General features: G+C 44.3%; 1 protein-coding gene across 3 annotated transcripts in view; it reads right to left on the bottom strand.

Moving 5' to 3' along the window:
* EYA2 (EYA transcriptional coactivator and phosphatase 2) overlaps positions 1-27,097 on the bottom strand; it is a 193,525-nt gene that overhangs the window by 118,331 nt on the left and 48,097 nt on the right. For all 3 annotated transcript variants that reach the window (XM_038750190.1, XM_038750191.1, XM_038750192.1), the window contains exon 2: positions 4,735-4,855. The gene's annotated coding sequence lies outside the window, so the exon portion shown is untranslated. The remainder of the gene's footprint in view (positions 1-4,734; positions 4,856-27,097) is intronic.

The following is a 27,097-nucleotide window of genomic DNA, read 5'->3' as shown; positions in this document are numbered from 1 at the left end:
CTGGGATTTGAACCCATGACCTTCCTCCCTTCAAGGCCCTACTGAGAGCTCACCTCCTCCAGGAGGCCTTCCCAGACTGAGCCTCTTCTGTCCTCTCCCCCTCGTCCCCCTCTCCATCCCCCCGTCTTACCTCCTTCCCTTCCCCACAGCACCTGTATATATGTATATATGTTTGTACATATTTATTACTCTATTTATTTATTTATTTTACTTGTACATATCTATTCTATTTATTTTATTTTGTTAGTATGTTTGGCTTTGTTCTCTGTGTCCCCCCTTTTAGACTGTGAGCCCACTGTTGGGTAGGGACTGTATATGTTGCCAACTTGTACTTCCCAAGTGCTTAGTACAGTACTCCGCACACAGTAAGTGCTCAATAAATACGATTGATTGATTGATTGATCAGCCTGGAGTTTTGATGGCTCAGGATCTCCCCATTCCAAATGCGGCCCCAGAAGTCCCACTTATCTCCATCACATTTCAGGCCCCTCCACGCCCTACCCAAAATGGAGCAGAGGCCCGGTGAAGTGGGTGAAACTTGAACCCTGGTTGAACTTGAACAATGAAGACTGCTCTGGTTATTGTGACAGGTTTGACAATAATAATGAAGGTGTTTGTTAAGCGCTTCCTATATTCCAAGTACTGTATTAAGCGCAGGGATGAATTAGCACTACAGCGCTTTGCACATAGTAAGCACTTAATAAATGCAGTCATTATTATTACAAGCAAATCGAGTTGTCCCATGTGGGGCTCACATTTATTTTGTGCCAAAACACTGTGCTAAGCACTGAGGCAGATACACGATAATCAAGTCGGATACAAGCCCTGTCCCACTTGAGGATCATCAAATTCTAAGTAGGCGGGAGAATGGGGCTGAATCCCCATTTTGCAGATGAGGAAACTGAGGCACTAAGAACTTCTTAATGGCTCTTTCCGCAGGGCATGACGCTTCTCCTATTGTTATGTTATCTTTGATATTTTCATTGCTAGCTGTTACTGGGTAAGCTACTTGTCAGTAGGGACTAAATTCAATTTATAGCTTGTCTATTCCCAAGTACCTGGTAGATCATTACACTACAGGAGATGTTCAGTTAATACTACTAATATGAGAGAATGGAGCAAAAATCCAATCATCCAATCCCTCCAAATTATTCACCCTCAGTCCCATAGCGCTTACATACATCCATGATTCATTTTTATCTATATTAATGTCTGTCTTCCCATCTAGACTATCAGTTCGTTGTGGGCAGGGAACTTATACCTACTCCATTATGTTGTACTCTCCCAAGTGCTTAATACAGGGCGCTGCACACAGTAAGTGGTGAATAAATATGACTGATTGATTGAAAATTTCTGGCCTCTATCCAAATCCATAAAGACACATCAGCCAGATCTAACATTTCTGTACTGACTTCCACCCATCCTCAGCACCTACATCTGGACGTTAATTCAATTAATTCAAGGGGCAATCTTTCTGTGTACAAGATGCGGGCCTCGTTTCAGCCTTGTCAGGCATGCACACACTTATTATAGGTGAACTTCACTGCCAGTGGGGTTCTCTTTGAATCTGAAGAACAACTATAATTCACTTGGACAATCAATTATTTATTTTGATCTAGTCTATTTCACCATTGACCCCTCACCCACGTCCTGCCTCTGGCCTGGAACTCCCTCCCCTTGTCCAATAGAGGATTGCTCTCTCCACCTTCAGAGCCTTATTAAAAGCTCATCTCTCCCAAAAGGCCTTCCCTACCTAAGCCCTCATTTCCTCTTCTCCCAACACTTCCCTTCTGCTTCACCCTCGCACTTGGATTTCTTCTCCCCAACCTCAATCCCACAGCACCTACATACTTATCCATGACATTTATAATAATGTCTGTCTCCCCCTCTGGACTCCAAGCTCCTAGTGGGCAGGGAACGTGCGAACCAACTCTGTTATATTGTACTCTCCCGAGTGCTCAGTACACACAAAGTGCTCTACACGTACAATTGGCGGACTAAATACACTGTAAATACCTCTATGTATGTCTCTCCCATTGAGGTGTGAACTCCTTGCAGGCAGAGAATGAGTAAATTTGTTGCTTAATATGGTATAATGAACCCAATGGGCATTCAGTAAATGTCGCTACTGGTATTTCTACTATTTCCAAAACCTTTATCACTTTTGACCCAGAAAATGATTCATATAGCAAAAGCAGAATATCCGCAGGTGAAGTTTCAAGAATGTCACTACTCAGGCATAACCAAAAGAGAAGCAGCTTGGCTTAGAGAACAGAGCATGGGCCTGGGAATCAGAAGGACCAGGATTCTAAGCCTGGCTTCACCACTTCTTTGCTGTGTGACCTTGGGCAAGTCACTTGACTTCTCTGGGCCTCAGTTACCACATGTGGAAACTGGGGATTAAGACTGGAGCCTCGCTTGGGACATGGACTGTGTTGATTAACTTGTGTCTACCCCAGAGCTTAGTACAGTGCCTGGCACGTAGTAAGTGCTTAACAAATGCCATTAAAAAAAAAATGGTGAGTTTCCAGATTTTTAAGGGATTGATCAGAGTTTGCCTGAATTAGGAGGGTAGTTGCTTGCCTAACAGAGCTTTCCAATTTGAAAACATCTCTGAGAACAAAAACTAAACTAGTTTCAGGGTTGAAAGTTCTGGGCAATGTGGAAAATTCTGTTCTCCAGGGCTTTTGCGGCGATGAGCACTGCACAAGTTTCAGGCCTTCTAAGAACGGTTAATGATGAGGGGGAAAAAAAAAAAACCAAACAAACCCGCAAAACCATTCCCCATGAGACAACAGTCTCACAACTATTTCAGCTTTCCTGCTCCTACTCTACACATAAAGAAAATGCTGGGCGGAGAAGGCAGAATTCACTGAGGTACATTCCCCAAAACGGAATGCCCTTGCCAACAACAGAAAGTCCTCAAGCTGTTCACAAGGATCTGTCAAAATGGCGCAATCCTTAATCATGTTTACTGCCACAAAATGTACAACCCAGTGTTATTAATGAAAGGCTGTTCAACTCTCATGATGATCCATATCCATAGTGATCCCAAAAAGTAAAATCAAAATACTTTCTGTTCCAAAGACAATTGCTCTAAAGTCCCTGTTCAATCAGTCAATTGTATCTTTATTGAACACATACTGTGTGCAGAGCAATGTTCTAAGTCTATCAAAGAGTTACAATGTATGTGTGAGAAGCACTGTGGCCTAGTGGATAGAGCCCGGGCCTTTAAATCAAAAGGATCTGGGTTCTATTCTCAGCTCTGCTGCTTCTGCTGGGTGACCTTGTGCGAGTCACTTCACTTCTCTGTGCCTCAGTTACCTCATCTGTAAAATGGGGATTAAGACTGTGAGCCCAATGTGGGTCCTGGACTGTGTTGAACCTGATTACTTTGTATCTAGCCCAGCACTTAGAAGAGTTCCTGGCATATAGTAGGCACTTAAATACTATAAAAAAAATAACAGACACATTCCCTGCTTACAACAACTTTACAGTCTGGGGGGGTGACAGACATTGCTATAAATAGATTATGGAAATATACATAAAGCTGAAGGGCTGGGGGACGGAATAAAGGAGAAAGTCAGGGTGTCACAGAAGGGAATGGAAGAAAAGGAAAAGAGGGCTTACTCAGGGAGAGCCTCAGAGGAGATGTGCCTTCAAGTAAGGCTTTGAACTTGGGGATCGTAATTGAGGTGAAGTGAATAGGTTAGCATTAGAGGAGCAAAGCCTGTAGACTGGGTTGTAACAGGAGAGTAGCGAGATAAGAGGGGGCAAGATGACAGTGCTTTAAAGACTATTTCCCTAAAAAACAAATTTCCAGTGCCATTCTAGTTTTCCACGCCCTCATTTTAAATTGCTCCTCCAGCTTTCTCTTTAGCTTTCAAGCGACCTTTGACAGGAACATTCATGCTTCCAAAACTCTAGCCGCCCGTGGTCACCCCCAGACGAGGCAGCGGGACAAATAGAACACTTTCAGCAAGTATAATGCTGCACAAACAAAGGGTTAAACCCCAGGGTTAAACATAATAGCTTAATGTCTTTTGCTCACTCTTCTCCAACAAGAAGACTGACAGATCCCAAGCATGCAAACAATAGCTGGGATTGTACTAGTGAGAACTAGTTTGGCTGCATCATATGCCAATAATTTTTAAAACAGATTCAACATTCTTGGACTTCCCTCGTTTGAAGCAGACCAAGAAGCAAAAACAGACCAACATTCTTGGTGGAATCAACCCCAAAAGAACGGGCCCGGCTGGACATATTTGTTCAGCCCTCTGACCACTGACAAGAGAATTCCACCTCAAAAATGAGAGCCAGATTTTTTGGCAGGCTGGTCCACTGTCCTGAGAGTGGATACGGGACGAATACCTGCAGCCTAAAGTGCTTTTCAGACCCGATAATCGGAATAACACTGCTTGGAAACCAAGAGTCAGAGTCACCGATAACCACTAAAGGAAGGTTAAAAAGGAGGAAAGAGCCCCAGACGGCCAAAACGCATTTCCACCTCTAATAATTCACCCCAGGAGCCTCCAGAGGTCCCCTGGAAGCCACCGACCTTTTAAACCAAAAGGAGAAACAAAATATAAGAAACTGGGGAAAGAGGATCGGTAGGGTGGCTGTGGGATCCAACAGATGAATAGTTCTTATCGTTAGGACTTCTATCCACCCAGAGACTCTCACTTGGATAAAAGGCCTAAACTTCACAAGCCACAGAGAGGCCTGGCCACCTACCTTTTATATCATCTGGAACGATCCAGCATCAGTGGCACCCAGGTTGAGTGGTGGTCAATCTGGACAATCGCTGTTCACAATCAGGCTGAGCGAGAGCGCCAGATCTAGCATTTCCTTGTACCTGAACGAAAACAGATGAAAAAAAATTATTCATTAATTATGCATGCTTGCTAATGATTGTTATTTTTTTCCCTAAGAGTATAAATATTAAAACGGATTACTTAAACCCAGGCTTCATATAAATTCCACATAATAAAAATTCACTAAAGTTTTCATCCAAGGGAAATGATGAATTAAAATGAAGTAGTTGTTCCCCTGGAGACTAGGACCGTTTGATTAAAGATTCCCTCCCTCTTACTGTATTCTGTCATTCCCTTTCTGCATCTTTGAAATGTCACCAGGACATATAGAAAGTAGCATTTGAGAGCGAATGCCTGCTAAGGATGTAAAGGTCTCTGTCACATATTGGGAAGGACACTATGTCTGTTCTAAGAGACTTCATCCATCCACTTCATCAAGCAATCAATGCTATTTTTTGAGCTCTTACTGAGTGCAGAGCTCTGTCTAAGTGCTTGGGAGAGCATGACACAAAACCATAACACTTGCCGTTCCATCTATCTACCCGCAAGCATCAGCCAGCATCTGATACCTACTATAAGAAACTAACAGACACATTCTCTGTCCACAGTAAGCAGTTTAGAAGGAGGGGATAGATATTAATATAAATAAATTATAGATATGGACATAAATGTTGTGGGGCTGGGAAGAATGAAGTGAGCAAGTCAGGGCAACACAGACAGGAGTGGGAGAGAAGGGAGAGAGGGTTTAGTCAAGGAAGGCCTCTTGGAGGAGATGGGCCTTCAGGTCTTTATTAGGACATCAAGACAACACTGGCACCTGAGACAATTATATTTTCGTGCTAACCCTAACCCTAAAAAGCAATGGGGAATGAAGACTCCGTAAGGTGAAAAACACACAACTCTGTCAAGTAGAAAAGCAGTGTGGTCTATTGGATAGAGCAGGCCTGGAAATCAGAAAGACATAGGTTCTAATCCCAGTTCCACCACTTGTCAGCTGTGTGACCTTGGGCAAGTCACGTCACTTCTCTGTGCCTCAGTTACTTCATCTGTAAAATGGGGATTAAGACTGTGAACCCTATGTGGGACAAGGACTGTGTTCAACCTGATTAGCCTGTAGCTACCCCAGCATTTGGTGAGCTCTTAAACATCATAAAAAATTAACCCATGGAAACAGCTCTGATGTTAAAGCATCATTTTCTCCAGAGATGTTTTTAAAAATCTTTCAAAATTTTTATTTTGTGAGTTTTTTGAGAAGCAGCACAGCCTAGTGGAAAGAGCACTGGACCAGAAATCAGAAGACATGGGTTCTAATCCAAGTGACCTTGGGCAAGTCAATTCATTTCTCTGTGCCTTGGCCTCCTCATCTGTAAAATGGGGATTAGTAATAATAATTATGGTACTTGCTAAGACCTTACTATGTGCCAAGCACTGTTCCAAGCACTGGGGAAGACACAAGTTAATCAAGTTAGACACAGTCCCTGTCTTACATGGGGTTTGTACTCTTACTCCCCATTTTCCAGATGAGGTAACTGAGGTCCAGAGAAGTGAACTGATTTGTCGAATGCCACACAGCACACGTGACAGAGTCAGGATTAAATATCTGTTCTCTTTGTCCCTTCGAAAGTGAACCCCGATGTGGGAAGAGATTGTGTCCAACCTGGTTATTTTGTATCTATCCCAGTGCTTAGTACAGTGTTTGGTGCATATTAAGTGCTTAACAAATACCAGTATCATTAAGTTATTATTGTGTGGGAGAGGTTCTCTGAACTCGTATCTACCCAAGAGCTTATCACTGTATTTGGCACATGGTAAGGACTTAACAAATGTCATTATTATTATTGCTATACGTATTTTTAAAAATCAGCTTTTTTGAAGGAAGATGAAGAGATTGGCCGCAGTTCACAGCAGGAATTCACTGGTTTATTCTCGCTCTAGGGAGGAGAGCCATGCCCTGATGAAACACAATCAGGTTAAAAGTTTTCTTCTCTACCACAACTGTCAACAGCAAGAGAGGCTTTCCTTTTCTGAACAGTGGGATGAAAACTTCTCAACTTGGAAGGAACCTGGAAGCACCTAGGTCACCGGGGCATAGCTTTAGAGATGCCCAGGTAAACGAGGAATGCTAGCAGACTTAAAGGTACGGGCTATCTCTTTCATGTTGGATACCCCCAAAGCCCTGCCCCTTTAGCCTTTAGGAGAAGCAGCATGACCTAGTGGATAGAACACGAGCCTGGGAGTCAAAAGGTCATGGTTTCTAATCCCGGCTCTGCCACTTGTCCGCTGTGTGACCTTGGGCAAGTCACTTCACTGGGCCTCAGTTCCCTCATCTGTAAAATGGGGAGTGGGACTGTATCCCACCTGTTTTGCTTGTATCCACCCCAACATTTAGTAACGTGCCTGGCACATAGTAGGCACTTAACAAATATCACGGATACTGTTATTAGTATTTAGACTTGAGTCCAAAAGGCGCTGGGAAGAAAGAGTGAATTCAAAAGCGGCTGCAATCATTTTTCCTCTCTCCTCTCTGCAGTCATACCAAGCAGCTTGCTCCATTTCTAAGCTTGTCGTCACTCCCTTCCCCGGGGGCTATAGCATTAAGGAGAAAGCATGACTGTGCTTTCAGAGGGGTGTCAGGGAGTGAGAACCCAGGAGATGACAGCTGGAGAGTGGGGAGGGGGAAAGGGGAGGAGGGGGGGGACTTCAAAGACTCCCACTATCGTGAATGGATCAAAAGCATATGGCCAGTCGCCCAGTCAAGGCTAAGAGTAGCTCACCTTTCTATTTACCAGTGAACACATTGTTCGGCTAACTCGGCGGCGGACAACTCACAGTTCCGCGATAAGGATCTGCTCATTCGGTAGTCTAGAAGCAGCAGATGGCGTGTCAGCGACTGGGGATTAATAGGACTTTAGAGTTGGAGCCCCGTCCCTGGCATCCCCCCCACCCCCAATCCCCGGCCCCACCAATGGCATGAAATTAAAACCTGCTGGCCTGAAAGCAGGAATCGGATGATTAGGGCTCTGCGAGAGGAAATCTTGAAACTTCCATTCCTCTCCTCACCTTCCTATCTGGCCTCCTAACAGAGATCTCCACGTAGAACTAGGGCAGAGAGATTTAGGGGGAGCGGGAAATATATCCATTCACTAGGGAACCAGAACAGATGTCCTCGATGGATTCCAAATAGCCAGAACATTGTCTGTTGTGTGACCTTGGATAAGTCATTTCACTTCTCCGTGCCTCAGTTAACTCCTCCGAAAATAGGGATCGAGACCCTGAACCCTACTTGGGAAGGGGACTGTATCCAAGCCGATTTGCTCGTATTTAGTACAGTGCCTGGTACATAGTAAGCACTTATATACCATAATTACTATTATTATGTATGTAGAATAACATGCGTGTGAAAGCACGAATGCATAGGATCCCATCCACATTAGGCTCAAAGCCTCAGTAGAGAGACAGGTGAAAGACTGAAGCAGAGACAGTTAACATTAATTTTAACTGTGATAATTGCTATTACAATAACAATGCTAATAGTGGCATTTGTTAAGTACCTACTAGGGGTCAATCAGTGTGTCAAACAGTGAGGGTAGAGAAAAGATAATCAGCTTGGGCAAAGACTGTTTCTCATAGGGCTCACACTTAAAAGGGAGAATAGGTATGAAATCCTTAATTTACAGACAAGGAAACTGAGGCACAGAGAAATCAAGGGACTGGCCCAAGGCCATTCAGAGCAGGGATTGGAATCCAGATCCCTCTGCTTCTCAGGAACCTTTTTCCCTAGGCCTCAACCACATATTATTCAGCACCCTAAAAATGCACCAATTCCTGGAGTCACCCAACTCCTTAATTTGGGAACTACTCCAGAGAACAGAGTCAGGGAGTGAAAGAGAGACAACAAGAGCTGAAGGAAGAGAACTGTTTTCCAAAATATGAGCTGAAAACTTCCTACTTTTGCTTTCTTTAAGAAGCTTCTCTGTATATCCACAGGGTGGGAAATCATCGCTAGAACTGAACCATAGGATTCTCCCCTCGAGGAATCATTGTGGGCAGCAAATGTGTCTACCAACTTAGTTGTATTGTTCTCTCCCAAATGCAGTGTTCTGCCCACAATAAGTGCTCAATAAATACCACTGATCGATCGAAGGAATCTCCTTTAAAGTCAGAGAAAAATGTTATAGCTTTCCCAGGGGTGACATCAACTGTAGACTTTCAGGAGCTAACTGGGCAAAGTAGGATGTCCACAACAGGGCATTTAAATTTCTCCCTACAGGCTCTTTGCAGTTTACAAGAAAACTCCTAGGACTAATACAGACTACCAGGGGAGGAACCAGGCATTTAAAGGGAATGTTATGAAGTGAAAAAAAGAGCAACATGCTGCAGGCTGGGAAAACAAACAAGAACCAGAGGATAATAATAAGGATAGTTGTGGCAGTTTAAAGACTTACTATATGCCAACCTCAGTACTAACTGCTGAAGTAGATATAGTATGAGATATTAATAAAAATAATTATGGTATTTGTAAAGTGCTTACTCTGTGCCAAGCCCTATTCTAAGCACTGGGGTAGATACAAGTTAATCAAGACAGACATTAGACACAGCTTCTGCTCCATGTGGGGCTGAGAGAGAGGGGAAGAACAAGTATAGAGTCCCCTATTTTATGGATGAGGACATTGAAATACCGAGAAGTTAAGTGACTTGGCAGAGGCCATCCGACAGGCAAGTGGAGGAAAAACTTGTGAATAAAAATCCAGAACAGGATCTCTGAAAGGTAGTCAGAAAGTATTCAGAAATATTCTGTTTTAAAGACAGAAATACAAGAGTCCACTTAGCATCCCCAAACCTCAGCCTCCCACCTCTCTGAATATTTCACTTAATATCACATATTATTGCTGAGTCCTCTTCTAGACTGTAAGCTTGTTGTGAGCAGGGAATGTGTCCGTTATACTGTAATAATAATAATGATGGCATTTATTAAGCGCTTATTATGTGCAAAGCACTGTTCTAAGCACTAGAAGGTGCTTGTACTATTCTAAGGGCTTAGTACAGTGTTCTGCATACAGTAAAGTACTCAATAAATATGATGAGTGACTAGATGCAGGACTCAGCAAACAGCTTCAACTTCAGAAAGGGACTTGAGCCAGTCTTGGTAGAATTCAGAAAAATATTGATCCCATCCCTCAGTCCACAACACAAGAAGTAGCGTGGCCTAGTAGAAAAGGGCATGGAACTAGGAGTCAGAGGTCCTGGGTTTTAATTCTGCCACTCACATGATGTGTGACCTTCTGCAAGTCACTTAACTGCTTTGTGCCTCAGTTTTCTCAACTGTAAAATAGGGATACATTACTTAGGTTGTGAGTCCTATTGGAGAAAGGGATTATGTCTGATCTGATTACCTTATATCTACCCCAAGGCTTAGAACAGTGCCTGACACATTGTTAGTGTTTATCAAAGTCCCCTCCCAAAGCTGGGTCCAGAGCACTGTACTAAGTGCTTGGGAGGGTACAATAGAGAAGCAGCTTGGTCTAGTGGAAAAGACATGGATCCGGGGGTCAGCGGACCTGGGTTCTAATCCTGACTCCACCATTTTTTCGGCTGTGTAAACTGGGTGCATTGAGGATTTGATACCCATCTTGTCTCCTGCTTAGACTGTGAGCCCCACATGGGACCCAATTATTTTGTATATACCCCCTTTAGCATATAGTAAGTGCTTAACAAAAACCATTATTATTATTCATAGACACGATTCCTGCCCTCAACGAGCTTTTGATCTGAGAACATGGGAGAGACACAGACTTTCAAACGATTTACCTAAAGGGGAAAGAAGCCCGGTCGCAAAGATGTGGCCACCCCCTTTGGCCCAGAGCAAGTGTCATTTATTCATTCAATTGTATTTATTGAGCACTTACTGTGTGCAGAACACTGTATTCAGCACTTGGGAGAGTACAATAGAACAATAATAATAACAATAATGGCATTTGTTAAACACTTACTATGTGCAAAGCACTGTTCTAACTGCTGGGGAGGATGCAAGGTGATCAGGTTGTCCCACGTGGGGCTCACAGTCTCAATCCCTACAGAGAAGTTAAGTGACTTGCCCAAAGTCACACAGCTGACAATTGGCGAAGCTGGAATCTGAACCCATGATCTCTGACTCCCAAGCCTGTGCTCTTCCCACTGAGCGCACACAACAAAGACACATTCCCTACCCACAACAAGCTTACAGTCTAGAGGTGGGGAGGCAGACATCGAAAATAAATAAAATTACAGATCTACACATAAGTGCTGTGGGGTTCAAGAGCCAGGTTTTGGAGAGAGGCAGTGAAGGATATCCTAGATCTGTGCCTCTCTCTTTTCTCCTGCTGCTGCTTCTACAACTGCTGTCTGCCTCAGAGAGAGAGATCATCTGGAGAGAGGGAGAGAGAAAGAGGTAGAGGGTGTGTGTGTGTGTGTGTGTGTGTGTGTGTGTGTGTGTGTGTGTGTGTGTGTGTGTGTGTGAGAGAGAGAGAGAGAGTGTGTGTGTAGTATGAGCCTATGGAATAATAATTATAATAATGATAATAATGATAGTATTGGTTAAGTGCTTACTATATGCCAGGCACTGGACTAAGCACTGGGAGGATACAAGCAGATCAAGTTGGACTCAGTCCCTGTCCCTCATGGAGCTCACATTCTCAATCCCTATTTTAGAGATGAGGGACCTGAGATCCAGAGAAGTGACGTGACTCACCCAAAGTCACACAGCAGACAAGTGGCAAAGTCGGGATTAGAACATATGACTTCTGATTCCCCAGCCTGTGGCTCTAGCTGCTACCCCAAGAAGTGCCTGCATGAATGATGCATGTACGTTTGAGGAGTGTGTCCCTTTCCAAAAGACGCAGGCATGTTTGAGGCGTGTATCTCTCCACATCTGTGTACGTCAATCAGTTTCTGTTTCTATGGTTTCCTCTCTCTGCTGAATCTCTTCTATTGTCTCTCCCTTTCCTCCTATCTTAGCATCATCATCAACGGTCCTTACTGAGCGCTTACTGTGTGCAGAGTATTGTAGTAAGCACTTGGGAGAGTTTGTGAACTGTATACTGTACTCTTTTAAGCACTTAGTATGGTGCTCTGCACTCAATAAATATGATTGATTGAATGATGTATTGAGACAGGATCACACCACCCTAACCATTTCTGGATTCCCTCCTAAGCTCTGTGCTCAATAAATCAATATATAGGATTGATTGAATGAATGAATGATGTATTGTGACAAGATAACACCGCCCCAACCATTTCTGGATTTCCTCCTAAGCGGTCCCGTCATAACAAATAAGACAATTTGCAACTTTAATTGCATCTAGCTGCACGAAGTCTAAACTGGGGATGGGCAAACCATGGCCCTCGGGTGTGAATCGGCCTGCCAAGAGACTTAATCCGGTCCACAGGCGAGACTGAGGCTGGCTTCAACCCAGCTTCTCCTGCCTCCAGAGCTTCCCACCCACTTCTCTTTGTTTCAGGCACTGGTTCGGATTAAAAACCATTGTCGTGTAATAATAACAGTAATTCTGGTATTTGTCGGGAGCTTACCATGTGCCAGGCACTGTTCTAAGAGCTGGGACGGACACAAGCAAATCAGGTTGGACCCAGCCCAAAACTGTCCAATATGGGGCTCAAAGTTTTAATCCCCGTTTAAGAGCTGAGGTTACAGGCACAGAGATATTGTGACTTGCATAAGGTCACACAGTAGACAGGTGGCGGAGCTTGGATAAAAAACCAGGTCCTTCTGAATCCCAGGCCCAGGCTCTATTCACCAGGCCTTGCTACTTTCCCTTCCAAGGAACCTGCTCCAGGCTCAGCTCAGGGCACTGGTAAGCAGGAGTTGGCACAGGCACAGAGGAGTTAAGTGACTTGCCCAAGGTCACACAGCAGACAAATAATAATAATTATGGTATTTGTTAAGCACTTACTATGTGCCAACCACTGTTCTAAGCGCTGGGGTAAAACCGCTATCCTGCTGGTTCAATCTCTCATCCTATCCCGACAGGATTACTGCATCAGCCTCCTCTCTGATCTCCCATCCTCCTGTCTCTCCCCACTTCAGTCTATACTTCACGCTGCTGCCTGGACCATCTTTGTGCAGGAACGGTCTGGGCATGTTACTCCCCTCCTCAAAAATCTCCAGTGGCTACCAATCAACCTATGCATCAGGCAAAAACTCCTCACTTTCGGCTTCAAGGCTCTCCATCACCTCGCCCCCTCCTACCTCACCTCCCTTCTTTCCTTCTACAGCCCAGCCTCACCCTCCGCTCCTCTGCCACTAACTTCCTCATTGTGCCTCGTTCTCGCCTGTCCCGCCGTCGACCCCCGGCCCGTATCCCCCCCTGGCCTGGAATGCCCTCCCTCGGCACATCCGCCAAGCTAGCTCTCTTCCTCCCTTCAAAGCCCTACTGAGAGCTCACCTCCTCCAGGAGGCCTTCCCAGACTGAGCCCCCTCCTTCCTCTTCCCCTTCTCCCCCTCCCCATCCCCCCACCCTACCTCCTTCCCCTCCCCACAGCACCTGTATATGTTTGTACATATTTATTACTCTATTTTACTTGTACATATTTACTATTCTATTTATTTTATTTTGTTAATATGTTTTGCTTTGTTGTCTGTCTCTCCCATCTAGATTGTGAGCCCGCTGTTGGGTAGGAACCATCTCTGTATGTTGCCAACTTGTACTTCCCAAGCGCTTAGTACAGTGCTCTGCACACAGTAAGAGCTCAATAAATATGATTGAATGAATGAATGAATGAATACAAGATAATCAGTTTGCCCCACGTGGGGCTCACAGTCTTCATCCTCATTTTACAGATGAGGTAACTGAGGCACAAAGAAGTTAAGTGGCTTGCCCAGGGTCACACAGCAGACAAGTGGCAGAGCTGGGATTAGAACCTATGACCTTCTGACTCTCAGGCCTGTGCTCTAGCCACTTCACAGTAAGTGTCTAGCAACACAACCCTCACTATTACCTGACTGTGGAAGTTACCCCCAGATTCTTCCATTTTAAGCTGACTGAAGGCATTCCCTGTCCCCAAAACCTGCTGAACCCAGTTCTGAATCCTGAATCCATGAGGGAAAAATGAATCCTGGAGAGCTTTTTTCACCCCGCCACAATGCTCCAATCCCTAGTACTCACTGACACCACCTGGCCTCCTGCCAAACCCAGCTGAACAGATGTTTTAAAGCGAATCTTTTTTAATGATTTATGCCCTCTAATTACATTATTGTTCTGAGATTTCATTAGACACGGCATGATTTATGGCATTTTGATTCTTTCTGTTGTTGGACTGGTTCATTTTCAAGCCGTGTCACTGTGGAACCTTTTCCCAATGCCATCCTGAGGGGTTTTATTTTATTTTTTTTTAAGGGAACAATTTTGGTCATTTGGATACCCGCCCCTCCTCATGCTCCATGTTTTTGTCATATTGTCTCAATTATTATTACAATAATAATCACCAGAGAATTGTCTTCAGCAAACCTCCGCAAGCTTATATGACAATGGGAAACAATATTACCATTATCATTACAAAGGATGATCTGAGCCTCTACTTTGTGCCAAATACTGTGCTAAACCCAGTCCATATTTCCAAGGAGCTTTAAACCATCTTTGCCCCTAGAAAAGTGCACACAGATGCTATACAATGTACTCAAGGGCACACATTCTGGTGGGTAATTAAATGTGTACCATTTGGTACATAAATTTGTATATATTCATTATTCTATTTATTTTATTAATGATGTGTATATATCTATAATTCTAGGTACCTATTTTGATGCTATTGATGCCTGTCTACTTGTTTTGTAGTCTGTCTCCCCCTTCTAGACTGTGAGCCCGTTGCTGGGTAGGGATTGTCTCTGTTGCCGAATTGCACTTTCCAAGGGCTTAGAACAGTGCTCTGCACACAGTAAGCACTCAAAAAATATGATTGAATAAATGAATTTGGGAATGGGAAGAGCACCTACAGTCCTATGTAGCTCAGTCCCACCTCAACCACAAATCCAAGCCAGGAACTAACCGCACCCAATCAATCTCATTTACTGAGCACTTATCATGGGCAGGGCACTGTACTAAGAAGCTGGGAGAGTGCAGTATAACAGACACATTCTCTGCCCACATTGAGCTTACAGTCTAGAGCGGGAGATAGACACTGATCTAAGTAAATACATTAGGATATATACCTAAGTGCTGTGGGACTGAAGTGAATAAAGGCAACAAATCAGGATGATGCAGAAGGGAATGGGAGAAAAGGAAATGAGAGCTTAGTCAGAGAAGGCCTATTGGAGAAGATATGCCTTTAATAATAAGGTTTTGAAGGTGGGGAGAGTCACTGTCTGTCAGATACGGAGAGCGAGGGTGCCCCAGGCCAGAGGTTGGCAGCCAGATAGACTAGATCGAGATACAGTGAGTAGGTTGGCATGAGGAAAGCAAAGTGTGTGGGCTGGGTCATATTAGGAGAGAAGTGAGGTGAGGTAGGAGGGGGTGAGGTGACTGAATGCTGGGTTTGGCTAAGTTCAGTTCCCCAGTTCAGTTTAGACCCATCCAATTCCTCCACCTGCCCAGTCACCTCAGGTGGGCTGAGCTGACAATTCCCAGAAGCCTTTGGAGCAACACACGTGCATGATGGTGTTTCAAGCAACATTATTTAATGAGCACTTCCCAGATCGACCTCTGATTTGTCTGGAAATAATTCCCATTCCATCAATTAATCGATCAATTACCCATATTTACTGGATGCTTTTTGCGTGCCCAGGCTGGGAAGGAGGAAGCATCTGGACGTGCCACGCTGGCATGCCCACTGTGGCCCGGACCAAGCTGATCAGAGAGAAACTGGACTGATCTCAGCAACTGGAATTTCACTCCCCTGAGGGGGATCTTCCCACACAGTTCTCTTGAAGGCGTGTATAGTAGCTATTTGGGGAGGAATCAAGGAGCCCTCCCACAGCCCTGAAGCTTTGATTTTTCCCTTAAACCAGAAATCACCCACGGAGTAATTATCTTCCCAGAACATGAGGGGGAAGAGTTTATATCTCTTTATAAACTGTTCTCCCCCTCCTTTTTTAAAAATGGTATTTGTTAAGCACATACTATGTGTCAGGCACTGTACCTAGTGCTGGGCACAGTCTCTGTTCCACATGTAAACCAATCATGCACACTAAGCTCTTGGGAGATTAATGCTAACTTAATCCCCAAATCTCGATCTCATCTGTCTCACTGCAGATAATAACAGTAATAATAATGATGATGATAATAATAATAATGGTGGTATTTGTTAAATGCTTACTATGTGCCTGGCGCTGTACTAAGCACTGGGATGGATACAAGCAAATTGGGTTGGACACAGTCCCTGTCCCATACAGGGCTCACAGTCTCAATCCCCATTTTATAGATGAAGTAACAGGCACAGAGAAGTGATGTGATTTTCATCCAATCGTATTTGAGCGCTTACTGTGTGCAGAGCACTGTGTTAAGCACTTGGAAAGTGCTTAGAGAAGCAGCATGGCTCAGTGGAAAGAACCCGGGTTTTGGAGTCAGAGGTCATGGGTTCAAATCCCAGCTCCGCCAATTGTCAGCTGTGTGACTTTGGGCAAGTCACTTAACTTCTCTGGGCCTCAGTTACCTCAACTGTAAAATGGGAATTAATACTGTGAGCCCCCTGTGGGGCTGTAACCCCACAGTTGTAACCTCCCCACCGCTTAGAACAGTGCTTGGCACATAGTAAGCACTTAATAAATGCCATTATTATTATTATTATTATTACTACAAGTGGGCAACATTTGCCCAAGGTCACACTGCAAATAAGTGGTGGAGCCAGAATTAGAACTCATGACCTTCTGATTCTCAGGCACATGCTCTTCCACTACACCCACATCCTCCCTCTGTCCTGGTACTCCCTCCTCCTTCAAATACAATAGACCACTACTCTCCGCACCTTCAAAGCCTTATTTTAATATCTCCTCCAAGAGACCTTCCCTGATTAAGATATCTTTTCCCCTACTCCCCCTCCCTCCTGCACCACCTATGCACTTGGATCCCTTCCCTTTAAGAAATTAATATTCACCCCATCTTCAGCCCCACAGGATTTACGTAAACATCCACAATCTCCTTATTATAATGTCTGTCTCCCAATTCTAGACTATAAACTCCTTGTGGGCAGGGAAGGTGTCTCCCAACTCTAATGTACTGTATTTTCCCAAGTTCTTAGTACAGTGTCCTGCACATAGTGAGTACTCAATAATGCCATTGATTGAGTACAAAAAAAACCCAATAGTCATAATCTCAGCCCTTGAGAAATTTACATGCTGGTGGGGGCGGCAAAAGGAGACGGGTGTGAAACGAAGTTACAGACAGGAGGAAGTAAAAAGGAATGTACAGAAGGGGTGCAGAGGGGAGTGAGTATCCATGTGCTTAAGTGGTGTCAGAGTGCTGATGTGGGAGTTGTGAGGGGGATATAAGGTAGGAAATTAGAAGTCAGTCAGGGAAGACCTCCTGGAGGAGACGTGATTTCAGAAGGGCTTTGAAGACAGGGAAAGCCAGAAGCGCTGTTGGATATAAGCAGCACGAGAAGCTGGCACAATGGAAAGAACACTGGCTTAGGAGTCAGAGGACGAGGGTTCTAATCCTGGTTCCGCCACTTGTCTACTGTGTGACCTTGGGCAGGCCGCTTAACTTCTCTGGGCCTCAGATACTTCATTTGTAAAATGGGGATTAAGACTCATAGAATGGGGATTAAGACTCATAGTCTTACTCCCCATGTGGGACAATTTGTTTACCTTCTATCTACTCCAGCACTAAGAACAGTGCTTGGCACACAATAAGTGCTTAAATACCATTATTATTATTATTATGAAGTGGATTGAACTACCAGCCAGCCGGGGAGGGTATGAGCAAGCGGTTGGAGGTGGTTTGGACCAGGAAACTTTCCTTCCAAAGTGGTATTCTGCTATCTTCAGGCATCTTGGAGATCAAGGGGGAGGGGAGCAGTCTGAGGAACTAGTGACCCAGAACAGAAGCTCAGCATTCTCTGTCCGGGCTTGAGAATACTTAAATGGATGCAAACTCTGTGAAATCTGGGCAAATATCCTGGATCTACCACTCGAAAGAACACTTGTTTAGACTCAGAGCCTGACTCTAGGGTACTGTTTCAGCAGGCACCAGGAATGGGATGCCAATATTTTTTTTTTTTTAGTATTGGGCTTTGAGGAGCTAGGAGACAAAAAGAAAGGGGAAACAGAGAAAGAAAAAAGGGAAAAGGAAGTGAGGGAAAACAAGAAAGGAAGAAAAGTAAAGGCAGAGGAAGGAGACAGTCACCTTCCTTTCATGCTATCTCTTCCTCCGCCTCTTTCTCACTAGGCTCCAAGGTCAGTGGTGAGAGGGTCCAGCCTAGGAGTCTGGCAAAGAAAGGGTTTGGGGTGCCTGCCCTTCAGTGGATGGGGGGAAGGAAGTGAAATCAATATCTCAGTGTCACTCCTGACTCCTTACAAGTTCTAAAAAAGCCCATTGCTCCTAGGGAGTTGGGAGGTCTATGATCTGGCCTATCTCATCTTAGCAGTGACAAATAATAATAATAATAATAATAAATCTTGATGAATGTGGTGTTTGTTAAGCACTTACTAGACACCAGACACTGCAGTAAGTCCTGGGATGAATACAGGAAAATCAAGTTCTTCTAGACTGAATCCGTTGTTGGGTAGGGGACCGTCTCTATATGTTGCCGACTTGTACTTCCCAAGCACTCAGTACAGTGTTCTGCACACAGTAAGCGCTCAATAAATATGACAATGAATGAATGAAAGTTAGATGATTTGGTCCCTGTCCCTTATGGGGCTCACAGCCTTAATCCCCATTTTTCAGATGAGGTAAATGAGGCACGGAGGAGTGAAGTGACTCACCCAAGGTCACGCAGCAGACAAGTGGAGGAGCCAAGATTAGAACTCAAGTCCTTCTGACTTTCAGGACCATGCTCTATCTACTAAGTCAAGCTGCTTCTCCAGTAACATATGGTCATAGCCCTCTCCCTGTAGCTTCAGAGAAAGTTCTGTTGTAGTTCCTGGAGTTGCAAGAATTATCCAAGCGACTGTCCGGTCACTATCCTAGTGACTTTTCACTCCAAGGGGAGCCTACATTACCTTGTCAATCCCACTATCCCAAAATTGCTTCACCTATGAATCGATAGGTAATGTCGAACAGAAGAGGGGGAACAATGACCCTAATCCTAGGATATTTTTTTTTAAGGGACATAAACCTCATCCTCACTGAGCATGGTAGTTGGATTTCTGGACAGCATATCTTAAGAAATAAAGCGTCAAGGGGAAATGGCTGGTTAGAGCCACCATCCACTAAGGAGGAGTGGGATGCCCTGCTAATGTGGCACAAACTACATCGACAACCTCCGTCTAGGAGGATGTGTTTAATGATGTCTTCAGGACACAACCCCCCTCTAGACTGTAGCTTGTTGTGGGCAGGGAATGTGTCTGGTGTATTGTACTCTCCCAAGCGCTTAGTAGAGTGCTTTGTACACAGTAAGCACTCAAATGATTGACTGACTGACAAACCCTTGTAGTTTCTGTTCTAGTCAGGTTCATTCATTCAATCGTATTTATTGAGCGCTTACTGTGTGCAGACCACTGTACTAAGCACTTGGAAAGTGCAAGTTGGCAACATATAGAGACAGTCCCTACCCAACAGTGGGCTCACAGTCTAGAAGGTTCAAATCCTGGCTCTGCCAATTGCTATGTGATCTTGGGCAAGTCACCTAACATCTCTGTGCCTCAATCCTCCTTTTCTCCCTCCTACTTAGACTGTGAACTCCATGCAGGACAGGGACTGTGTCCAACCTAATTCACTTGTATCTACCCCAGTGCTTAGAACATTGTTTGACATAGTAAGTGCTTAATTCTTGTCTTATACTGTCGAGTCTTATTACCATTAAAAAAAAAAGAATATAGAGGGGTATCTTTGTCAAGTGAAGAGACAGTTTAAAGAGATGACCAAGCCTGGATTAAACATTTCACAGACACATGCTCCCTTCTATCAACCTGACATGGCTCTCCTTTCCAATTGTGTACAAAGATAAAGCAATGGTATTTATTGAGCACTTACTGTGGGCAGAGCACTGCACTAAGTGCTTGGGAGAGTACAATACAACAGAGCTGGTAGACACATTCCCCACCCATAATGAGCATTACAGTCTAGAGGACAATAATAATAACTGTGGTATTTGTTAAGCACTTACTATGTGTCAATCACTATTCTGAGAACTGGTGAAAATACAAATACAGTCGCCATCCCACAAAGGGCTCATAATCTAACCAAGAGAGAGATCAGGTATTGAATCCACATTTAACAGATGAGATAACTGAGGCATAGAGAACTTAAGTTGCTTGACCAAGCTCAAACAGCAGAATAAGTAATACTAAATAATTGTGGTATTTGTTAAATGTTTACTATGTGCCAGGTGATCAGGTTGTCCCACATGGGGCTCACAGTCTTGTTCCCCATTTTACAGATGAAGTAACTGAGGCCCAGAGAGTTTAAGTGACTTGCCCAAAGTCACACACCTGACAATTGGTGGAGCTGGGATTTGAACCCATGACCTCTGACTCTAAAGCCTGGGCTCTTGCCCTTTTAGTCCAATAGGGAAGGTGAATGGTGGTATTTATGCTCCAGGGCTTGGCCCATGTGACCTGCATTACATTTTCCATGAGAATTTAATACAGGTGTATCTTGGGTTACAGCCACCCTACAGAGCGTGCAATCCGAGGATATTGCCTGCTCTGTTTGCTGGCCTAGAGAGCTCACCTCCTCCAAGAGGTCCTCCCAGACTGAGCCCCCTTTTTCCTCTCCTCCTCCCCCCCACCCTACCTCTTTCCCCTTCCCACAGCACCTGTATATATGTTTGTACAGATTTATTACTCTATTTATTTTACTTGTACATATTTACTATTCTATTTATTTTGTTAATGATGTGCATTTAGCTTTAACTCTATTTGTTCTGACGACTTGACACCTGTCCACATGTTTTGTTTTGTTGTCTGCCTCCCCTTTCTAGACTGTGAGCCCATTGTTGGGTAGGGACCATCTCTGTATGTTAACAACTTGTACTTCCCAAGTGCTTAGTACAGTGCTCTGCACACAGTAAGCGCTCAATAAATATGATTGAATGAATGAATGCTAGGCACTGTACTTTCCTCATCTGTAAAATGGTGGTTAAATACCTATTCTCCCCACTCCCCTTAAGCCTGTGAGCTCCATGAGGAACAGGGTCTGAGTCAAGTCTGATCATTTCACATCCAGCAGTGTGAGAAGCAGCGTGGCTCAGTGGAAAAGAGCAAGGGCTCTGGAGTCAGAGGTCATGGGTTCAAATCCCAGCTCTGCCAATTGTCAGCTGTGTGACTTTGGGCAAGTCACTTAACTTCCCTGTGCCTCAATTCCCTCATCTGTAAAATGGGGATTAAGACTGTGAGCCCCTTGTGGGACAACTTGATCACCTTGTAACCTCTCCAGCGCTTAGAACAGTGCTTTGCACATTGTAAGTGCTTAATAAATACCATTATTATTATTATTATCCACCTCAGCTCTTGACACATAGTAAGCACCTAGCAAACACCTCAATTACGATTGTTTAGATGCCACTGGCAGCACCCGGGCAGCCAGATGGACCCCACAAAAGTCGACAAACCCCAACTAGGAGAAGTTCCTCAACCTTGACTCTACAAACACGTTCAAAAGGTCCCCTTGCTTGGCTCGCACAGTGGGGGAGAGAAGGCGGCCTGTCAGCTTGGAGCCGAGATTGGCAGCTCAGGATGCTGAAGCCCTGAGCTAATGAAAGCAAGAGACCGAGAGCAGCTGGGAAGTTTTACAAGAAAAGGCTCACACCAGGTGGTGTCACCTGTGACCATCCCAGGCCAAAAAAACAATCATTCCCACCCAGACCAAGACAGACCCGGCCAGCTAGTAGCAGAGGCCGGCGAGGTGTAAGTCCCGGGTTCTGAAACACTCACTCCATTGTGGCGGGGTTTTGTGGATTTGTAAATGGGCTCTCCAAAGACTGACCCTTTTCCTGACAGGAATCCACAAAGAAATCCAATCAGTTGCATTTATGGAGTGCAAAATACTGTACTAAGCGCTCGGGAGAGTAAGCAGCTTGTCTTAGTGGATAGAGCACGGGTCTAGGAGTCAGAAGGACCTGGGTTCTAATCCCTTGTCTTGCTGTATGACTTTGGGCAAATCACTTCACTGGGCCTCAGTTCCCTCATCTGTAAAATGGAGATTAAGACTGTGAACTCCACGTGGGGCAGATACTATGTCCAACGGAGTCATCTTGTATTTTCCCCAGTCCTTAGTACAGTGCCTAGCACAAAGTAAGTACTCAAAAAACAACATGTATTATTATGAATAATAATTCTGGGGGGAGAGGAGAGTAGGGAGAGAGACCAAGGCCAGAACGTGCCTGCAAATAAGTGAAACCTTCTTGTCCAGCTGTCCTGGCTGCTTTTAAAATGGAGTTTTAATTACCACAATTTCACACTCATAATGCACATGCCACACAAAAAGGCAAACACATATGTTTGGCCCGGAATGAAAAAGAGACCTAATCAGAGGTGGTAAGAACTGTGAGGTTTAGAAATACCGAATTACAGGACTTGGCTGACTCATAGTTCAATTACACTGGCTTCCCAGACTAGAAAGTGGTGTGGCCGGGGAGATAGAACATGGGCCTAGGAGTCAGAAGGACCTGGGTTCTAGTCCTGGCTCTGCTACTTGTCTGCTGTGTGACCTTGGGCAGGTCACTTCACTGCTCTGGGCCTAAGTTACCTCATCTACAAATGGGGATTAAGACTGTGAGTCCCATGCGTCCAACCTAATTACCTTGTATCTACTGCTGTGTCTGCTGTGTGACCGTAAGCAAGTCACTTCAGTTCTCCATGCCTCAGTAACCTCATCTGTAAAATGGGGATTTAGACTGTGAACCCCTCATTGGGCAGGGATTGGGTCCAATCTGATAACTTTGTATCTACCCCAGTGTGTTAAGAACAGTGCTTGGTACATAGTATGTGCTTAACAAATATCATCACTTCCAGAGCTTAGTACTGTGCCTGGCACAAAGTAAGCGCTTAACAAATACTATCATTATCATTATTACCTGGCACATAATAAGCACTTAGTATAAAAGAAAGAGACAGAGAGACAGAAAGTCCTTCAAGGGAGAGGCCCTGGATGACAGACAATCCATGTGCAGAGCACTCTACAAAGCACTTGGAAAGTACAATACAGCAATAGAGACAATCCCTGCCCACAAGGGGCTCACAGTCTAGATGGGGGGAGACAGACATCAATACAAGTAAACAAGCATCAATATAAATATATAGAATTATAGATATATACATATATGCATAAGTGCTGTGGGACTGGGGCGGGGGGAAGGGAGCAGGTCAGGGGTCACATATGGGAGGGGGAGCTGAGGAAAAGTTAGGGCCTTGTCAAATAGCCACTCAGGAACAAAAGTCAGTCAGCCTGAGAATTTCTGGGTGTCTGGGCCCCCTTCTCTTGAGGACAGAGTGTTAGTCATCTACATATTCATATTTCACTTGAATGCCTGTCTCCCCCTCCAGACCGTAAACTCCTTGAGGGCAAGGAATATGTCTACTCTCCCAAGCTCTTAGTACAGTAATCAATAAATACCACTGACTGATTAAGAAGCAGGCTATCAATCAATGGTGTTTACTGAGCGCTTACTATATGCAGAGCACTGTACTAAGCACTTGGGAGAGTACAATACCACAGAATTAGCAGACAAGTTCCCCGCCTATAACGAGTTTACCATCTATAGATTGTCTAGGCAAAATCTCCCCACATCTCCCCATACACGGCTTAAAGATTTGCAACAACCGCTAGCCTGACAGAACCTTGAGATTCCACCTGGGAATTCTCTGAGGCTCCTGCACCCTTCTCTGCAGACACAGACCACTCTCTCTGATCAGTCAACTCCAATTTCTGTTTGAGGATTTTAGGCCAGCTCTGAGACGGCCTCTCTCCTAACCTCTCCTTCTCCCTTTCCCTGGTCCCCCACCCTCCGAGGGTGGTGGGAATCTTGGTCACCACAATAGTTCTCTCCAGCCCCAATCACCAAGTGCTTCATGGCCCTGGCCCTCACAGAGTTACCACCTCAAGACCCCGGAGATGGGCACTCTGACCATCAGCCTCCCCCTCTAGACTGTAAGCTCATTATGGGCAGGGAATATATCTTCTTATATTGTACTCTCCCAAGTGCTTAGTTCAGTGCTCTGCACACAATAAGCACTCAATAATAATAATAATGTTGGCATTTATTAAGCACTTACTATGTGCAAAGCACCGTTCGAAGTGCTGGGGAGGTTACGAGGTGATCAGGTTGTCCCACAGGGGGCTTGTAGTAGGAAAGTAACGAGGTGAGGTAGGAAGGGGAAAAATGATTGAGTGCTTTAAATACCACAAGGAACCCAGAGATTCCAGATCGTAGCCCTACTAGGAGCTTGTTTTCCTATCAACCGCAACTAGATCCTTGGACACAGAGATCATGTTTACTGAGCTGAGTACTCTGTCAAGTGCTCTGCCCAATGTAGGAACTCAATAAATACTACCGAGTGATAGCTATTAGTCAAGGTCCAGCCATGGATTTAGAGATTCAGCCAGGACCTCAAGAGGAGTTGTAGCACCAATTGGATGCCCATTTTTTAAATGGTATTTCTTAAGTACTTGCTAAGTGCCAATAACTGTACTAAGCCCTTGAGTAGATGAGACAATCAGGTTGGACACAGTCCCTATCCCTAATGAGGCTCACAATCACCTTATGAGGGAGAACAGGTTTTGAATCCCCATTTTACAGTTGAGGAAACAGACACAGAGAAGTGATGTGACTGGCCCAAGGTCACAGAGCAGACAAGTGGCAGGGCTGGGATTAGAACCCAAGTCCTTCTGACTCCAAGTGCTCTATCCACTAGGCCACTCTGCTGTTGGAAAGAGTTTGTCCTGGGTTGACTATCTCGCTCCAAACTTCCTCATGCACGAACTGCAAGACAGTTCCTGCCTGACAGAACAGCCCAGAAGATGAAATTTCTAGGCTGTTCAAAGTCTGCTGTCCTAATTACTCATCCTTGGTCTGGGGTTTACTTTACTCCAGGGGTTTCCTAGCTGTGGGATTCACTAAAGTATCACTTGATTGAAGCCTGTGGTTCCCAGGCCCTGAGTAATTACTCTTTCTGCATACTCGTGGTTGGTTGGGTTAATTGTAAGGGTAGCGAAGGCCCCTTTAGAAGCAGAAGGACAAAGGCACCGTGGGTAAACTAAGCCCCCTAGACTAAGGAATGTTCCAGAAGCTCCCTCGCACAGATTTTCCAGGGACTTGTTCTATGCAAACACAAATCTCAGTTTCATCATCTGCAAGTGGGGATTTGATACCTGTCCTCCCTCCTGTTTTTTTTTAAGGTATTTGTTAAGTGCTTACTATATGCTAGGCACTGGCATATTGAGCACTGGGGGAGATGCAAAATACAAAGACACCCTACGGCCCACATGGGGCTCATGGTCTCAATCCCCATTTTAAAGATGAGATAATTGAGGAACAGAGAAGTGAAGTGACTTGTCCAGGGTCATCCAGCAGACAAGTGGAAGAGCCAGGATTAGAACCCAGCGTCCTTCTGACTCCCAGGCCTGCAAGCGGCAGAGTCAGTATTAGAGTTGGAGATTTTAAAAAACAGGACCCCAACAGGAATGCATAACCATATGGGCAGTCCACTAGAATGAGTTTAATGTAAACTCATTATGGGGAGGGAACATTTCCGCTAATCCTTATTCATTCTTTCAGTTATATTTATTGAGCACTTACTGAGTGCAAAGCACTGTACTAAGCGCTTGGTAGAGTACAATGTAACAATAAACAGACATATTCCCTGCCCACAACGAGCTTACAGTCTAGAGAGGGGAGACGGACAATATAAATAAATTGTATTTATTGTATTGTATTCTCCTTTGGTATTGTACTCTCCCAAGTGGATAGTATGTTGCTCTGCTCACAGTAAGCACTCAGTAAATACCACTGATTGATTAATGGGGCCGCTCTGAGTTTCTAATCTATGCCTTGAGCAGACCAAGCAGTAGTCAATTTCTAATGACATTAGTCACTTTCAAGAGCACAAGAGGTTCCTCTGAAGAAAAAACTTTTTCCTCACCGTTTGTCACCCAGATCAATGGAAAAATAGCCCAAAACTTGTTTTTCCAATCGATCTGGGTGACAAACGGTGAAGAAAAAAATGGTCAAATATCTTCAGCCCATCAGGATTGTCCCAACATAAACTAAGTCTTAACACTGGCACATTCATTGTTCTTCTTAGAAATCAATTTAAAACAGGGAAAGGGTAAGGAAACATGGCCTACTACAAAAATAATGCAGACCCATTTCACCAGATGCAAGTGCAAGAAAATCATTCAAAAGGACCCAAGTATTTATGCCAAAAATAAAATCACTTCCTTCAGATTAAATCTCCCATTTACTTTATGTCATAGACAATGACTAATCCACCTTGCATTAGCCATGACTTAATAAATCACGAGGACAGGTCATATTAGTATCAACTCTCAATCAGGATTTACGCTAGGCTTCCTTTACAATCCGAACAATGAATGACATCAAAGCTAAATTCCCTAATGAAAATGAAAGAAAAATTTCTCAGTGAAAACCACCGCGTATCAAGAAATCTGAGTTGAGGGTTCCTGCTGCCAGGGAGGATTGAGGGAGAGCAAATGGAACGATCCCTAGCCACAGGGGTGGGAACAGAATTCCTAGACACAACAAGTGGATATTGAACTTATAAGGATAGGTAAATGCCAAAGAGGTCAAGCTGGCAACTGAAGAAAGGTGACCCTATCGATCTGATAATAAGTTTGCATGGGTTAAGTTTTTTTTATTTCCTTTCAGATCCCGTTTGTTTCCATCCTACTGCGGAGTGCCAAAAAAATTCAGTAAAAAGAGGGGTAAACATTCCCTCCTCTTGGAAAAGCTACTTATTGGGTTCTTCTCCTACAGACCTGGCTGTTCCAATTTTTTTTTTTAGTTGCATTTGTTACATGCTTACTATGTGCCAGGTAATAATAATAATTAGGGTACTTATTAAGCATTTACTATATGCGCCAAACACTGTTCTAAACACTAGGGTAGAAAGAAGTTAATCAGGTTGGACTCAGTCCATGTCCCACGTGGGGCTCACGGTCTTAATCCCCATTTTA

The sequence above is a fragment of the Tachyglossus aculeatus genome, chromosome 8 (assembly GCF_015852505.1).
Source record: "Tachyglossus aculeatus isolate mTacAcu1 chromosome 8, mTacAcu1.pri, whole genome shotgun sequence".
NCBI classification, from domain to species: Eukaryota; Metazoa; Chordata; class Mammalia; order Monotremata; family Tachyglossidae; genus Tachyglossus; species Tachyglossus aculeatus.
This window is presented reverse-complemented; position numbering and strand designations above follow the sequence as displayed.